This window comes from Panthera tigris, chromosome B1 (genome assembly GCF_018350195.1).
Source record: "Panthera tigris isolate Pti1 chromosome B1, P.tigris_Pti1_mat1.1, whole genome shotgun sequence".
Lineage (NCBI taxonomy): Eukaryota > Metazoa > Chordata > Mammalia > Carnivora > Felidae > Panthera > Panthera tigris.
Window position 1 is genome coordinate 64,108,309 of NC_056663.1, and position 19,253 is coordinate 64,127,561.

Below are 19,253 nucleotides of genomic sequence, written 5' to 3' on the forward strand. Positions count from 1 at the left end.
GGCACTTCTACAACTTAAAATTTGCATGGCTTCATTAGTATAGAACAACCTCTTCCCTGTTTTTTTAAAAAAATTTCTCACATGAAAGCGTTGGCTGAATATGATATGCAGATTCTGACACTAAACTCTAGTTTTAATAACTATAACTACTTTGGCCAGTTCCTTGCAAGGTTAGTCCTGGCAATTTATTTAAAATTGAAATTTCTCTTAGCTACAAGGCCTGAATTATGAATCCTGTTAGGTCTGTCTCATCTGGAGTCATGTGAAACATGAAATCCAGCTGGCAGTTGGAACTGATACAGTGTAAGAAGGAGATGCTAATCACATCAAGTTGTGTTGTCTCATTTTACATGTCAAAGTGTGAAGTCTCATTATAAAAAAGAAGAAAAAGACCAACGTTTAAGTTTATCTTAGGTAAAAAAAGGAATGGAATCATATCTGATAATTTATCTTTCCCAATGTAGGATGTGTATCTAAACCTAGCAATGGTTGGCAGAACAACATCTGGATAACTTAAAATTAGGATTGATGACTCCAAACTGGCTTTTTCATCAATGGTTTTTAGTAATATTTAACTAACTGCTCTCTGCAATATACATTCTATTATCATTTGCAAGAGAATAGAACGTTTCTATTAGATTTGTATTAAATAGAATAACTGGAATGCTTCTAGAGAATTGCTTCTCTGTTGTCCATTCTCATTTTGCTAGAACTTTCTGGATAATAAAGTTAGTACTCTCCTTTGGAAGACATTTTCACGTATCATTAGAAGTTTATCCTGATACCTGCCCAAGTTTTAGTTTGGAAGTAGCACACTTTTCCTCTTTTAATTCTCCTTAAAATTTAAATGTCTTAGTATCAGAGAAATGCAAAGTAGATCCCAAGTGAGATTCTGATACTACTACATATACCAGAATATATAAAATTATACACACACACACACACACACACACACACACACACACATGACTGACAATTCTAAGTATTTGTGAAGATGTAGGGCAACTGGAATTCTCATGCAGTGTGAGGGAAGTATATATTGATGAAACCATTTTGGAAAATGACTAGATAGAATTACTAAAACTGAGCATATATATATATATATATATACACTCTTTCTCAGAAATTTCATTTCTTCTTTTTTAATATTGAGAGTTTTGTTTTTATTTTTGTTTTTTAAGTTTATCAATTTCCTTTGAGAGAGAGAGAGCATCCCAAGCCTGCTCTGCACTCAGAGTGGAGCCTAATGTAGGGCTCGAACTCACGAACCATGAGATCATGACCTGAGCTGAAATCAAGAGTCGGACGCTTTAACTGACTGAGCCACCCAGGCACCCCTGAAATTTCATTTCTATGTATGTGCCCAACAGAGAAGAGTACATGTCAGCTAAAAGACAAGTACAAAAATGCTCTTAGCAGCTTTATTCATCATAGTCCCTAACTGGAAGTAGCCAATATATCCATGAACAATTGATGGATAGAGAATAAAACAAAGCAAAACAAAACTACAACTGTTTGCAAAAATGTGAGTGAATCTCACAAAATGTTAAATGAAGGAAGTTAGGCACTAAAACATACATAATGTATGATTTCATTTATATGTATTTCAAAAAGACAGAAAAACTATAGTTATTTGAAGTCATAATGTTTTTCTCTATAGGGGATGTTAACTGGATGTTCTACATCTTGATCTAGGTTATAATTACATAGTTAGGCTAATTTGTTAAATGAAACAAGGGGTATTTTAAAATTTATCTACTTTATGTATATAATACCTCAATTAAGGAATTTAAATATTTCATATGACTGTTATTATTTGCATAGTGAACTTGAAAGGATCTCAAAAACTCAACACTTTGGACCTAAATACTTCTTGGTATAGGGGAAGCTTTGGGAAAGTATTTCTAAATTTTAATCATTACTTTTTTTTATGTTGGAAATTTATTTTCTGTCCTTTACTAGGTAGGATACATTTATTAATGCCAGATTTTCTTTTCACATGTTAATTATCAAGAAAGTAATGTGTTATTAACTAATAATTAAACTATACCCCTCAAAATAAGTAATTACTCTGATTCAGTTTAGTAAATATCTGTCACACTTATATCCAGTCTTGTCCATCTTCTTATGTTCTGCCCAAGTATTTATCCCTTATTCTCATGAAAATTGTTAGATTTTTTGTTTGTTTGTTTCTGGTATTTTTTTAATTCAGTCTCTAAGCTTCTTTGAACTGGTAACAAGTACAGATTTTCATAGGTAAGTATTTATTTTGAACAAAATTCTGGATATGTCCCACTTGATCTCCTTTATTTTTTAAAAGCATCTTATATGTGTGGTAAATACAAAAAATAATGTAGTAATGTGAGATTTAGAAGAATTGTTTATAAGAATTGTTTAGAAGATGATTTAGAAGATGATTTAGAAGAATTATTTCCATTGCCAAATAAGTATTTCTTAACAGTTATTAAAGATAGAGAGGTTAACTAAAGATAATTTCTGCTTGGAATTACATGCTACATTGGGTTATTGAGTTATCTGTTAGGTTTGGGGAATGTGTCATCCCATAAGTGACGTACATTTGTGGACCCCTGAGTCCCCAACAAATGCTGCATATATGCACCTCTGGTCTAAATGACTTCATGTATGAACAAAACTTTATATTGTTTTTCCTAATACTCTTCTCCTTTCCTCTCTTGAATGGGGTAATTCTGCCAGAAAATATTGTCAGATAAATAGAAAAACAAATTTCAAAGCTGCCAGTCTTTGGCCAACCATGGTCATTGCCCATGACAACATCTTACAGAGTTTATTAGTGATTGCAGTCCTGCTTGGGGAGACCAAATTGAAATCCACTGGAAAACAAGAATAGGAGAATTAATTTGTTTCTTTTGGACCTTAGAAAACTCTTTGGGATTTAGGATTCTGCAGCGTTTGGCTCATGACTACAAGTTATGGTCATGTTACTTTATATCTGTATAGGGTTACACCAAAAATAAATTGGCTGGTGGAGACAACGAGGTATCTCCGGAAATAAACTTTGCATAAATACGTATCACATTCCTGTTTAATTTCTTTTTCTTCAAGTTTATTACATTATGAATTAATAATAAATGGAAGTGGGGGAAGACAGGCAGCATAGCACAGTGCTTGAGAGTTTGGACTTTAGAGTGAAACTGTCCAAGTTTGACATGTAGCTCTGGTACCTGCTAGTTGTGTCCCCTTGGTCAGGTTTCTAATCCTCTCTATCCTTCAGTTTCTTCATCTGAAGTAGTTACACCTACCCCATATTGTCCAACTCATCAAATTAATTTATGTTTATAAAGTCGCAAGAGGGGCACCTGGGTGGCTCAGTTGGCTAAGCATCCGACTTCGGCTCTGGTAATGATCTCGCAGTTCGTGAGTTCAAGCCCCACGTCAGGCTCTGTGCTGACAGCTCAGAGCCTGGAGCCTGTTTCAGATTCTGTGTCTTCCTCTCTCTCTGACCCTCCCCCGTTCATGCTCTGTCTCTCTCTGTCTCAAAAAATAAGTAAACATTAAAAAAAAATAAAGTCGCAAGAGAACTTCTTGACACTATGCATGCTTTATTAAATGAAATTAAAAATAAAACCTCTAAATAAAGTAATTAAGAGGGACAATAACTCATAGCCCCACTTTAACTTTGTTACCATGTTCTTCTCTGTCATTGCTCTTTGTTTTAGAAGACTTTTATGCACATGGATCTGAATGCATTATACTATATTTTCTGAGACATTTTGTCCATGTTTTATAGGTGTATCCTGCTTCTTTTCCTTAGCTTATGCTGTCTCTTCACTTGCAATGCTTGTTCTCAATTTTACATGTGCAAAATCCAGCCAGCCTTGAAGATTTTGCTCAGATATATTGACACCTTCTCCTATTACTCTCTAAAAGACCATGTTAATTTCTTCCTCCTTTGAAATTATGAATGAAGCATGGTGTTATTTTATAAGATTTAAGTGCTTCCTATCTTATGTTTTAGCCTCTTGAGTGTAGCACATCATTTCCTAGATTGTAGATCTGGGAATATTGTGTAAATCTTTCTATATTCTGTGTACTGAGCACAATTCCTTCCACATAGTATAGATGTACAGCATAGATGCACAGCAAATATTTGTGGAGTGAATTAATGAAAGTTTAATTGAAACATATTCTAACATTAAAATATATTGTTTTTAAGTCATATATTCTAAGAATTTTATTTCTTGAAAATTTTTAATGTTTATTTTTGAAGAGAGAGAGAGATAATGTGAGTAAGAGTAGGGCATAGAGAGAGGCAGATGCAGGATCCAAATAGGCTCCAGGCTCTAAGCTGTCAGTACAGAGCCTGATGCGGGGCTCAAACTGCAAGATCATGACTTGAACCAAGTCGGTCGCTTAACCGACTGAGCCACCCAGGTGTCCCTATAAGAATATTCATTGACAAGACAAAGTACAATTTAATGTTAAGCAATATAAAACTCTATAAGCAGCATGACTCCAATTTCCTAGAATAAAATATGTATTCACTTCTTATCTATCTCGACTTACCTATTGTGAAAAGACTGGGTAAAAGCTTCCAATATGTTGACAGTATTTATGTCTATATTATAGAATGCTGGTGATTTAAATTTTACTTTTTTGATAACGTGTATAATTTCAACATATCACCTTTATAATTGTAAAAACTTAATATTGCAACATAAGTGCCTATGTAAAAATAAGGTTATGTTAGCCCAGAAAAATGAGAAATGCACCATCATCTTTGAGTAGTTTAACACTAGGTTAAATAGATTAAATAGAATAAATAAATTCATCTTCTGGCTTTTAGCACATCGATCTAATTCGATTTTCTGAGGTGAGACAACCTAAAGTTGGGGGTCTTCTCTCTTACATTCTAAGTACATAACTAGTTTGTAATAAAAACTGAATGGTTAGCTTGAACAGATAAAAAATAATTTCGATTAGAAATCTTAAAAGAATTACTAAATATTTTCCATATAGAACTTTTGATTTTGAAAGCAAAATGTAGTTTTAACTTGCTCTAAACAGGAGAAAGCAAAAAAAGCATGGAGAGGGAACTTAAGGAAAGGAAGTTGGTGATATATATCTGTAGAATGTTTTGTAAATGATTCATTTTTAAAATGGTTTTCATACTAGCATACTTACAAAGGAACAAAGAACACATATTTTGTTGATTTGAGGAAAAAATATTTGTCAGTTCAAGAAAATAATTAGGAGTTTAACTGATCTTCCAAAATTTATTTTCTAGAGGTTATTATATTAAGTACGATCATCTTGTGCAGTTAAGCAAACCTGGGTCACAATTGGTGTGCTCTTCAAATACATATTTTAAACCTTTGCTCAGTAGGTCTTTCTTTAAGCCCTCTAAGAGGTACACATACTTGACATTTATTTACTTCAATAATTCTTTGATCTTTGACAAGGTTTCTTTTATTTCTGTAGCTCTTCTTAGAATAAAATTTTTTTTATGATTTATTTGACCAAGCTGAATTTAACTTTATTGGCGAGTAATTTTTCTCAATAGATGCCCTGAAAGAAAATGCATTTGTTATGTATCTAGTGAAAGAAAAAACTCCACAGGAAGAAAAAGGAAACAAAGGAGTTTGCTCAATAAAGAATATCTATTGACGTGTCATTGACATGTGGCATTAAAAGGGAGAGTTAATTACTCTTTGTGACCTTGCTTTATTCAGCCGAAATATCTATCAAATGTAGTTATGCAAATACATTAGAGAATCACATTTGAAATTCTAATGATATAAAATCAAACACCACTAATTCAACACCCAAGTCATGAATTGTTCACAGAATTTCAAATTAACAATAGTTGTGTGTGAGTAACAGATGGATGAATTGAATTTGTTCAACAATCTTTCTGTATGTTATGGGAAGCCTGACTGCTAGAGATGTTTTGGTAAAGTACAGCAGGTCAGCGTGATTCAATATACAATAGCCAAAGGAAAACTTTTTGTCCCATACAGAAAATTGGTCTAAAATGAAAAAAAAAAAAAAAAAAGCATAAAACAACAACCTTGTGTTCTTGTTGTTTTGTTCTTTTTAAAAAAATTTTAATGTGTATTCATTTTTTGCGAGATAGAAAGCACAAGCAGGGGAGGGGCAGAGAGAGTGGGAGACAGAGAATACAAAGCAGGCTCCAGGCTCTGAGCTGTCAGCACAGAACCTGATGCGGAGCTTGAACTCACAACCGCGATACCGTGACCTGAGACAAAGTCGGACACTTAACAGACTGAACCACCCAGGAACCCCTCTTTTTTTATGATATAGGAAATATTAAAGTATCTTTTCAAGTGTTCAAGATTACTGAGAATTTCTTCCCAACTTAGAAGTATATTAAATAATTTAGAAGAATAAAAACAACAATCACTTTTTCCTCCAAAAATCAATCCTGGCTTTTCTGAGAGTTAAATAGTTCTGATAAATCATAAATTATTATTTTTTCATTTATCATGGTATCACCTTTACATCTTTTTTCATTCAATACAGCTGTAATATTCTGGGAAAAAAAAAGAACCATTGACAAAAATTCCTGAAGTATGTTTTTTCTATTTCTTATCTAATTGTAAATAATTACATTATCTTACTTTGCTCTCTTACAAATCTAAGTCATTATGAGACAGTTCTAGTCATGGTCACATTGTTAATTGTTTATAAAACACCACCATTGGGGCACCTGGGTGGCTCAGTCGGTTAAGTGTCGAATTGACCTCAGGTCATGATGTCACAGTCCGTGAGTTCAAGCCCCGCGTCGGGCTCTGTGCTGACAGCTCAGAGCCTGGAGCCTACTTCAGATTCTGTGTCTCCCTCTCTCTCTGCCCCTCCCCTGCTCATACTCTGTATCTCTCTGCCTCAAAAATAAATAAAAACATTAAAAATAAATAAATAAATAAATAAATAAATAAATAAATAAATAAATAAAACACCATCTATGATGGTTCTTTTTCTTAGAAGCTACTACATATTGCCCTCGGATTGAACACAAAAAAATATAAAATGAATATAAATTTCCAGATCTACAAAATTTCTTTGGAGCTGATGACTTAAATCAGCCTAACATAAGCTCATAAACATCTAAAGTCTGACTCATTGAGAAGATTTTTAGTTTCATCTTTAGGCAAGATTATACTTAAGCTCTCCAAATGAATGAGGGTCTCCATTTCCAAACATCTGCCGGAGAATTAGAACCTGTGACAATGCATAGTATCATATACTGTTTAAGAACATTTCCATCAGGCTGTGTTTTTTCTTCTCATTTGTATTTCTTACTATTTTAAACTGATTTAACTGATTTAACCTGAGTTTGCTCTCCTTGGAAACAAAGACCTTTGCAATCACTTCTGTTGGAAAAAAGTGCTTTGATACAGTTCAAGACTTGAACATGATAAGCCTTTTCAAATTATATGTCTTTTAAAATTTGACATTATTCAAAAAATTATTCAAAAAAAACTTTACAGGTTTTATTTTCTAAAACATTATTCAAAAAAAAACTTTACAGGTTTTATTTTCTAAATTTTAGCCAATTTGGTATCTTTTGGTTGAATCCTTTTTAATTTTTATGAGCTTGTGTTTATAAGATGTTCTTACATTGTTCAGTTGACACTCCTTAAGAATCTGTGTAGTCCTGGAAATTTACCCTAAAATACAGAGGCATAGTTATCCTTAATGTTTATTTCGTGCAAGAAGATTCAGTAACTCATTTCACTCAACATATTCCAAAAGTTCAATTAAAATTTGAAGCTATGGCAAAAATGCTTCCAAACTCCTGACCCTTCTGTCTCTTTCAGCTCATCTTTTGTCAGTAGGACCACAGGCAGTGCAGGTGAGCTCAGACGTTGAGATCATGGATCATACTCAGAACATAAGGTGGGAGATCATTCCTGGGACCACACTGAGGGAAGCACACAGGAGTCACATAACACAGGACTGGCAGTCTACCTTCAGAAAACTGTAGCACAACACCACCATTCTTCAAGAATCTGCAAAGCATAGAATAATGGAAAGGATAGCAGGGTTATAAAAGGCCAATGACATAAGAGTTATTGGAGGTGAAAGCAAAGTGTAAAACCAACAGGAAAAAGGGCCAAGGAAGCAGCATCAAGGTTCAACAATACCAAGCCTAGCACATCTTTGGCCAACCAGGAGAGTTCATCGCTGATCAATCCTCAGAGTTTTTAATGCAACCAATTCTTGCAAGAGAGTGAACAAATGAATGTCTTGGTACTTAACCAATAACAGCCATAAGTCCATGTTTCTAGCTGGACCAGGGTGTTTATGGTGGTGAAAGAAATCAGATCTTGACTTCACACCATTTCTTTTTTTTCTTTCTATCTTTTTAAAATATTTTTGAGAGACAGAAAGAGTGTGAGCAGGGGAGGGGCAGAGAGAGAGAGAGAGAGGAAGACACAGAATCCAAAACAGGCTCCAGGCTCTGAGCTGTCTGCACAGAGCCCGATGTGGGACTTGAACTCACGAAGCAGACCTGACACCATTTCTAACTATACCATTTACCATTTCCTAACTGGTCTGGGAGCCACAAAGTGGTTCTGCCTTTTGAATACCATCTCTTTGCCAGATCTGACACATGTGATCATCTCATTTTAATTTAATCCTCCTAATAAACTTTTTAAAGAAGCCTCTGAATTATTAGTCATTATGCTTGTTTTGAAGGCAAAGATACACCCTTACGAAGACTCACTTACCAAGATCACACTCAGTGAAGAGCAGAAGCTGGATTCAAATCAGGTGTGTGCTCTTTTTCTTAGTGACACATATGGTTTTCTGCATATTGCTAGATACAATGTCATACACTTCCTATTAAATGCCATTAAAATGGAGGAGTACTTAAGACACAGTGCTAAAATCAGTTTTCTAGCTGCAGGGACTTGTTAAATATCTTTGCATCTTTTCAGTTTTTAAAACAATTTAGCAAGCTCTTTTGAAAATACATGTATTGCTATAATAGAATTTATGTTCCTTTTATTTACAGTTCATTAGACTGAGCTACATAATTGGGTGTACTAATAGGAAACATGGGAGTCATTTAAAATGTATCTTTAAAATTGAAAAAAATCAACCTGTTTATTTCTAATTATACGTAATTTCCATTCATGATACAAAAGTAGGTAAAATAAAATACAGAGAAAGATACATACACATAAACTTTCTTTTTTTTTTTTTTTTTTTTTTTTTTTTTTTACAATGTAACTAGTATTTTATTTGTCCTTTCTCTAATAAGTATGCAGTGGAGTTTTCCAGAGGGTACATGATGTGTGATGATTGAATACAAAAGTACATAGGAGACTCCAGCTATATTTTTTCAAATCATACCAGATATTTAAAGATTTGCTATAATTTAAACAATGCCAGCTTTCTATATTTGGGGAGGGGGGGTAGTTATTTTTATTTTTTTTATTTTTTATTTTTTAATATATGAAATTTACTGTCAAATTGTTTCCATACAACACCCAGTGCTCATCCCAAAAGGTGCCCTCCTCAATACCCATCACCCACCCTGCCCTCCCTCCCACCCCCCATCAACCCTCAGTTTGTTCTCAGTTTTTAACAGTCTCTTATGCTTTGGCTCTCTCCCACTCTAACCTCTTTTTTTTTTTTTTTCCTTCCCCTCCCCCATGGGTTTCTGTTACTTTTCTCAGGATCCACGTAAGAGTGAAACCATATGGTATCTGTCTTTCTCTGTATGGCTTATTTCACTTAGCATCACACTCTCCAGTTCCATCCACGTTGCTACAAAAGGCCATATTTCATTCTTTCTCGTTGCCACGTAGTATTCCATTGTGTATATAAACCACAATTTCTTTACCCATTCATCAGTTGATGGACATTTAGGCTCTTCCCATAATTTGGCTATTGTTAAGAGTGCTGCTATAAACATTGGGGTACAAGTGCCCCTATGCATCAGTACTCCTGTATCCCTTGGATAAATTCCTAGCAGTGCTATTGCTGGGTCATAGGGTAGGTCTATTTTTAATTTTCTGAGGAACCTCCACACTGCTTTCCAGAGCGGCTGCACCAATTTGCATTCCCACCAACAGTGCAAGAGGGTTCCTGTTTCTCCACATCCTCTCCAGCATCTATAGTCTCCTGATTTCTTCATTTTGGCCACTCTGACTGGCGTGGGGTGATATCTGAGTGTGGTTTTGATTTGTATTTCCCTGATAAGGAGCGACGTTGAACATCTTTTCATGTGCCTGTTGGCCATCCGGATGTCTTCTTTAGAGAAGTGTCTATTCATGTTTTCTGCCCATCTCTTCACTGGGTTATTTGTTTTTCGGGTATGGAGTTTGATGAGCTCTTTATAGATTTTGGATACTAGCCCTTTGTCCGATATGTCATTTGCAAATATCTTTTCCCATTCCATTGGTTGCCTTTTAATTTTGTTGGTTGTTTCCTTTGCTGTGCAGAAGCATTTTATCTTCATAAGGTCCCAGTAATTCACTTTTGCTTTTAATTCCCTTGCCTTTGGGGATGTGCCGAGTAAGGGATTGCTACGGCTGAGGTCAGAGAGGTCTTTTCCTGCTTTCTCCTCTAAGGTTTTGATGGTTTCCTGTCTCACATTCAGGTCCTTTATCCATTTTGAGTTTATTTTTGTGAATGGTGTGAGAAAGTGGTCTAGTTTCAACCTTCTGCATGTTGCTGTCCAGTTCTCCCAGCACCATTTGTTAAAGAGACTGTCTTTTTTCCATTGGATGTTCCTTCCTGCTTTGTCAAAGATGAGTTGGCCATACGTTTGTGGGTCTAGTTCTGGGGTTTCTATTCTATTCCATTGGTCTATGTGTCTGTTTTTATGCCAATACCATGCTGTCTTGATGATTACAGCTTTGTAGTAGAGGCTAAAGTCTGGGATTGTGATGCCTCCTGCTTTGGTCTTCTTCTTCAAAATTACCTTGGCTATTCGGGGCCTTTTGTAGTTCCATATGAATTTTAGGATTGCTTGTTCTAGTTTCGAGAAGAATGCTGGTGCAATTTTGATTGGGATTGCATTGAATGTGTAGATAGCTTTGGGTAGTATTGACATTTTGACAATATTTATTCTTCCAATCCATGAGCAGGGAATGTCTTTCCATTTCTTTATATCTTCTTCAATTACCTGCATAAGCTTTCTATAGTTTTCAGCATACAGATCTTTTACATCTTTGGTTAGATTTATTCCTAGGTATTTTATGCTTCTTGGTGCGATTGTGAATGGGATCAGTTTCTTTATTTGTCTTTCTGTTGCTTCATTGTTAGTGTATACGAATGCAACTGATTTCTGTACATTGATTTTGTATCCTGCAACTTTGATGAATTCATGTATCAGTTCTAGCAGACTTTTGGTGGAGTCTATCGGATTTTCCATGTATAATATCATGTCATCTGCAAAAAGCGAAAGCTTGACTTCATCTTTGCCAATTTTGATGGCTTTGATTTCCTTTTGTTGTCTGATTGCTGATGCTAGAACTTCCAGCACTATGTTAAACAACAGCGGTGAGAGTGGGCATCCCTGTCGTGTTCCTGATCTCAGGGAAAAAGCTCTCAGTTTTTCCCCGTTGAGGATGATGTTAGCTGTGGGCTTTTCATAAATGGCTTTTATGATCTTTAAGTATGTTCCTTCTATCCCGACTTTCTCAAGGGTTTTTATTAAGAAAGGGTGCTGGATTTTGTCAAAGGCCTTTTCTGCATCAATTGACAGGATCATATGGTTCTTCTCTTTTTTGTTGTTAATGTGATGTATCACGTTGATTGATTTGCGAATGTTGAACCAGCCCTGCATCCCAGGAATGAATCCCACTTGATCATGGTGAATAATTCTTTTTATATGCTGTTGAATTCGATTTGCTAGTATCTTATTGAGAATTTTTGCATCCATATTCATCAGGGATATTGGCCTGTAGTTCTCTTTTTTTACTGGGTCTCTGTCTGGTTTAGGAATCAAAGTAATACTGGCTTCATAGAATGAGTCTGGAAGTTTTCCTTCCCTGTCTATTTCTTGGAATAGCTTGAGAAGGATAGGTATTATCTCTGCTTTAAACGTCTGGTAGAACTCCCCTGGGAAGCCATCTGGTCCTGGACTCTTATTTGTTGGGAGATTTTTGATAACCGATTCAATTTCTTCGCTGGTTATGGGTCTGTTCAAGCTTTCTATTTCCTCCTGATTGAGTTTTGGAAGAGTGTGGGTGTTTAGGAATTTGTCCATTTCTTCCAGGTTGTCCAATTTGTTGGCATATAATTTTTCATAGTATTCCCTGATAATTGTTTGTATCTCTGAGGGATTGTTTGTAATCATTCCATTTTCATTCATGATTTTATCTATTTGGGTCATCTCCCTTTTCTTTTTGAGAAGCCTGGCTAGAGGTTTGTCAATTTTGTTTATTTTTTCAAAAAACCAACTCTTGGTTTCGTTGATCTGCTCTACAGTTTTTTTAGATTCTATATTGTTTATTTCTGCTCTGATCTTTATTATTTCTCTTCTTCTGCTGGGTTTAGGCTGTCTTTGCTGTTCTGCTTCTATTTCCTTTAGGTGTGCTGTTAGATTTTGTATTTGGGATTTTTCTTGTTTCTTGAGATAGGCCTGGATTGCAATGTATTTTCCTCTCAGGACTGCCTTCGCTGCGTCCCAAAGCGTTTGGATTGTTGTATTTTCATTTTTGTTTGTTTCCATATATTTTTAAATTTCTTCTCTAATTGCCTGGTTGACCCACTCATTCGTTAGTAGGGTGTTCTTTAACCTCCATGCTTTTGGAGGTTTTCCAGACTTTTTCCTGTGGTGGATTTCAAGCTTCATAGCATTGTGGTCTGAAAGTATGCATGGTATAATTTCAATTCTTGTAAACTTATGAAGGGCTGTTTTGTGACCCAGTATATGATCTATCTTGGAGAATATTCCATGTGCACTCGAGAAGAAAGTATATTCTGTTGCTTTGGGATGCAGAGTTCTAAATATATCTGTCAAGTCCATCTGATCCAATGTATCATTCAGGGCCCTTGTTTCTTTATTGACTGTGTGTCTAGATGATCTATCCATTTCTGTAAGTGGGGTGTTAAAGTCCCCTGCAATGACCACATTCTTATCAATAAGGTTGCTTATGTTTATGAGTAGTTGTTTTATATATCTGGGGGCTCCAGTATTCGGCGCATAGACATTTATAATTGTTAGCTCTTCCTGATGGATAGACCCTGTAATTATTATATAATGCCCTTCTTCATCTCTTGTTACAGCCTTTAATTTAAAGTCTAGTTTGTCTGATATAAGTATGGCTACTCCAGCTTTCTTTTGGTTTCCAGTAGCATGATAAATAGTTCTCCATCCCCTCACTCTCAATTTAAAGGTGTCCTCAGATCTAAAATGAGTCTCTTGTAGACAGCAAATAGATGGGTCTTGTTTTTTTATCCATTCTGATACCCTATGTCTTTTAGTTGGCGCATTTAATCCATTTACATTCAGTGTTATTATAGAAAGATACGGGTTTAGAGTCATTGTGATGTCTGTATGTTTGATGCTTGTAGTGATGTCTCTGGTACTTTGTCTCACAGGATCCCCCTTAGGATCTCTTGTAGGGCTGGTTTAGTGGTGACAAATTCCTTCAGTTTTTGTTTGTTTGGGAAGACCTTTATCTCTCCTTCTATTCTAAATGACAGACTTGCTGGATAAAGGATTCTCGGCTGCATATTTTTTCTGCTTAGCACACTGAAGATATCGTGCCAAGCCTTTCTGGCCTGCCAAATTTCAAAGGAGAGATCAGTCACGAGTCTTATAGGTCTCCCTTTATATGTGAGGGCACGTTTATCCCTTGCTGCTTTCAGAATTTTCTCTTTATCCTTGTATTTTGCCAGTTTCACTATGATATGTCGTGCAGAAGATCGAGTCAAGTTACGTCTGAAGGGAGTTCTCTGTGCCTCTTGGATTTCAATGCCTTTTTCCTTCCCCAGTTCAGGGAAGTTCTCAGCTATAATTTCTTCAAGTACCCCTTCAGCACCTTTCCCTCTCTCTTCCTCCTCTGGGATACCAACTATGCGTATATTATTTCTTTTTAGTGTATCACTTAGTTCTCTAATTTTCCCCTCATACTCCTGGATTTTTTTATCTCTCTTTCTCTCAGCTTCCTCTTTTTCCATAACTTTATCTTCTAGTTCACCTATTCTCTCCTCTGCCTCTTCAATCCGAGCTGTCGTTTCCATTTTGTTTTGCATTTCGTTTAAAGCGCTTTTCAGCTCCTCGTGACTGTTCCTTAGTCCCTTGATCTCTGTGGCAAGAGATTCTCTGCTGTCCTGTATACTGTTTTCAAGCCCAGCGATTAATTTTATGACTATTATTCTAAATTCACTTTCTGTTATATTATTTAAATCCTTTTTGATCAGTTCATTAGCTGTTGTTATTTCCTGGAGATTCTTCAGAGGGGGGTTCTTCCGTTTGGTCATTTTGGATAGTCCCTGGAGTGGTGAGGACCTGCAGGGCACTTCCCCTGTGCTGTGGTGTATAACTGGAGTTGGTGGGCGGGGCCGCAGTCCAACCTGATGTCTGCCCCCAGCCCACCACTGGGGCCACAGTCAGACTGGTGTGTGCCTTCTCTTCCCCTCTCCTAGGGGCGGGATTCACTGTGGGGTGGTGTGGCCCGTCTGGGCTACTTGCACACTGCCAGGCTTGTGGTGCTGGGGATCTGGCGTATTAGCTGGGGTGGGTAGGCAAGGTGCACGGGGGCGGGAGGGGCAGGCTTAGCTCGCTTCTCCTTAGGTGATCCACTTCAGGAGGGGCCCTGTGGCAGCGGGAGGGAGTCAGATCCACGGCCAGAAGTTTGGTTCCGCAGAAGCACAGAGTTGGGTGTTTGTGCGGAGGGAGCAAGTTCCCTGGCAGGAACTGGTTCCCTTTGGGATTTTGGCTGGGGGATGGGGGGCGGAGATGGCGCTTGCGAGCGCCTTTGTTCCCCACCAAACTAAGCTCTGTCGTCCGGGGGCTCAGCAGCTCTCCCTCCCTTTGTCCTCCAGCCTTTCCACTTTCTGAGCAGAGCTGTTAACTTATGACCTCCCAGACGCTAAGTCGCGCTTGCTGTCGGAACACAGTCCGTCAGGCCCCTCCGCTTTTGCCAGCCCGACTCGGGGGCTCTGCTTGGCCGGCGAGCCGCCCCTCCGCCCCGGCTCCCTCCCGCCAGTCCGTGGAGCGCGCACCGCCTCGCTGCCCTTCCTACCCTCTTCCGTGGGCCTCTCGTCTGCGCTTGACTCCGGAGACTCCGTTCTGCTAATCCTCTGGCAGTTTTCTGGGTTATTTAGGCAGGTGTAGGTGGAATCTAAGTGATCGGCAGGACGCGCGGTGAGCCCAGCGTCCTCCTACGCCGCCATCTTCCCTCCCGGGATCCATACACATAAACTTTCTAATTCAAGATGTTGCCATTTTTATATCCTTCCCAGTTGTATAGATAGAATATTGATCTTTTGGTTAACTTCTATTCTTTGGTAAAATATTTTAGATATTTCATATTTCACTTCCTTTTTGTGAATTATTTATTTGTATCACTTTCATATTTTGTTGTTACCCTTACCTTTCTTGAAGGACTTTTTCTCCTGTCTCACCAACTCTGGCCAGTGCTAACCTCTTTCTTCAGTATTTTCACAACAGATTTCGAGCAAATGAAAAATGTTTTGACATTTGCTTTTCAAATGAAAACAAATTCATGATAGCATTTGTAAGTCATTGATAATACCCTGGATTTCTGCTCATGATTTTAAGAAGAAATTAACATCATCTCATAGATCATGTGTCAATATAATTTCTTTTTTTTAAATATGAAATTTATTATCAAATTGGTTTCCATACAGCACCCAGTGCTCATTCCAACAAATACCCTCCTCGATGCCCACTACCCACCCTCTCCTCCCTCCCACCACCCATCAACCCTCAGATTGTTCTCAGTTTTTTAAGAGTCTTTTATGTTTTGGCTCCCTACAGCCTTTTGCTTTAGAAATGTTTATGACCTTGCAACAGCATATCTTCCTATAGGAAAAAAAAATTAAAAAACAAACTCAATTCAGAAACAAATGAATTTCTCACAGATCCATACTACAGGAGAAGAGTATTTATTCCGACCAAATTGTTAACAGACATCCATACGTAAATTCCACACTGATGGGAAAAATATAAATTGCTGCAGAAAGTATTTTATTTTTCTCACAGAGCTTATCTTGAATGGATAATGCATGTACCTTTTGTTCATCACTGCTGATTTGTAATCAATCAATTCTCAGTCAATCCACAGACTAGCAAAAATAAACACTAAATAAATAAATAGTAAATTGACTTTTAGATATAAGCTTTTTATTGCCAGACAGAGGAAAATGTTACAAGCATTTTAATGGACAAAATCATCCATAATTATGAAATAAAGTCCAATTCTGAAGATATAATTTTTTCCCATCACTTAATTTTTATTTGCATACCACCGCCCCCAAATCAAACATGCCTAATTTCCACAACCATCTCACCTTTGCCCCCCCCCCCCACTTTCCTAACACTCTTCAAGTTAATTGCAGGTGTCTTCATATATTTCTTCACCTAACCTTGTGTTCTTGTAGAATACATACCATAAAAAATATAACACAGTCAAGAGAATGGTAAGAGAATCCACAGATGCGGATAAAGTATTTGCAAATGACATACCTAACAAAACTCTTATATATAAAATATACAAAGAACTCTTGAAACTCTACCATAAGAAAATAAATGACCTGGTTTAAAAATGAGCCAAAGATATCCCACCAAAAAAAGATATAAAGATGGCAAATAATTATATGAAAAGATTTTCAACATCATAAGTTGCAAATTAACAAAATACCACTATGCATCTGTCAAAATGGCCAAAATCCTGACAGTACCTACACTGACAATATCAAATACTGTGGAGGATGTAAAACTCTCATTCATGACTGTGGGGATGCAAGATGGTACAGCCATTTTGGAAAACAGTCTGGCAGTTTCTTATAAAACTAAACATACTCTTAGCATATGACCCAGGAATGTGTGCCTTGGTATTTACCCAAGGAACGTGAAGACATTGTCCACACAAAAAGCTGCACACGTATATTTATAGCAACTTTATTCAGAATTGCCAAAGCTTGGAAGCAACCAGGATGCCTTTCACAGGTAAACTGTGATACATCCAAACCATGAAAAGACATGGAAGAAATTCAAATGCATACTACTAAGTGAAAGAGGCCAATCTGAGAAGTCTACGTGTATGATTCCAACAAAAGGATATCTTGTATAGGCAAAACTGTAGAGACCTATGAAAGGATCACTGGTTGCAGGGGTTATCAGGGAAGGATGGAATGGAGGAATTAGTGAAGCACAGAGGATTTTTAAGGCAGTGAAACTATTTTATATGATGGTGTAGTGGTGAGTACATGACATCATACGTTTGTCAAAATACAGAATGTACAACACCAAGAATGAACTCTTGACAAGAGTCACAAGAGTGACACACAGCATGAGTCAGTGTAGGTTCATCAGTTGTAAGGAAGGTACCCCTCTGGTGGGGGACTGATAGTAGAGGAGGGAGTGTGTGCATGGGGCAGGGGGCAGGGAGTATGTGAGGAATCTGTACTTTCTGGTCAATTTTGCTGTGAACCAAAAATTTCTTTGTAAAATACAGCCTATAAAAAGAAATAATGCTATAGCATGACTTGTCTGATAGTGCCATAGAGAATTTAACCCACTTAGTATCTGAGCCTAGTAAGATAATTTCTGTGACTTGTGGGACCATCATGAAAAAAGTGAGCATATTTCTGGCCATTTGGACCATATCTTCAGAACTTCCTTTTCTCTTACTTTCTCTTACTTGTTCTCTGCTCTCATGGCCTCACAACCTGTGCACCTGCTGCCAGTCTTATCTCAGATTCTGGCCTGTCATGATTCTTAAATGACCTCTATTGTGCTAGAGTGGGATAACTCCCAACTTTAGTGCCAGTTTTCCTTACCTTGGTGTCTAGGGGTATGTTAGAGAAGGTCACTGGCTCTGAAACAAATGCACTAGGGCCTGGAACACTTTATGGGGGCTCATTTTTGAAAGGCTGTGGGAAACCCACACTAAATTTAAAAAAGTGAATTCTGCTTTCTTCCTTCCCTGGTTTAGATCATAATTACATGAACGTGTACATGTTTTCCAGAGATGTGTATAATTTTGCCTGATCCTGGCGTGTTTAGTCATGCTCTGAGTTCTGAGCTCCATGGCCTTTCTGAGGCAGTTTGCGACAGATTCACCTCAGCTTCTTACAGAGTTTAGTGGTAAGACAATTAATTAACATACTTATAACCCACCCAGTGGGGTACTAAAATTAAATACTCTATGCCCAGGTTTTTAAAGCAGAAGGTTTTTGGATCAAACTACTGGCCAATTAGGAAATTAAGTAAAGGTCTCTCCGACCTAGGCCAGCACTAACTAATTCTACCAATTGACTATTTAGGGGTCTCATATGTTAGATTGTTTTAAAAGTAATCCCTAATTTTAATAAATATGGTTCAATAAACTATGTATTTTTTATTAATAGACTTTATTTTTAGAACAGTTACAGATTTATAGAAAAACTGAGCAGATAGTACAGGTAGTTTCCCTTGTTATTAAAATTTTATTACATGGGGTACGCAATCTTATTATATGGTGGCTCAGTCAGTTGAGTGTCCGCCTCTTGATTTCAGCTTGGGCCCTGATCCCAGGGTCGTGGGATCAAGTCCCATGTCAGACTCTTCACTGAGCATGGAGCCTGCTTGGGATTCTCTCTCTCTCTCTCTCTCTCTCTCTCTCTCCTCTCTCCTCTCTCCTCTCTCTCTCTCTCTCTCTCCCCTCCCCTCCCCTCCCTTCCTATCCCCTCCCCTCCCCCCATGCTCTAAGATAAAATTATAAAATCATATTATATTAATATGGTAAACTTATGGTAATTAATGAACCTTTATTGATACATTATTATTAACTGAAGTCCATAGTTTATTCAGATTTCTTTCTTTTTTTTTTTTTTTTTTTTATCTGATGTCCTTTTTCTGTTCCAGGATCTCATTCAGGATACCACATTACATTTGGTTGTCATGTCTCCTTAGGATTCTCTTGGTAGTTACAGTTTTTCAAGCTTTCCTTTTAGATGACCTTGACAATTTTGAGGTAGGATGCTCCTCTACTATAATTTTTCCTGACATTTTTTCATATTAAACTGAAGTTATGGGTTTAAGGGAGGAAGAGCAC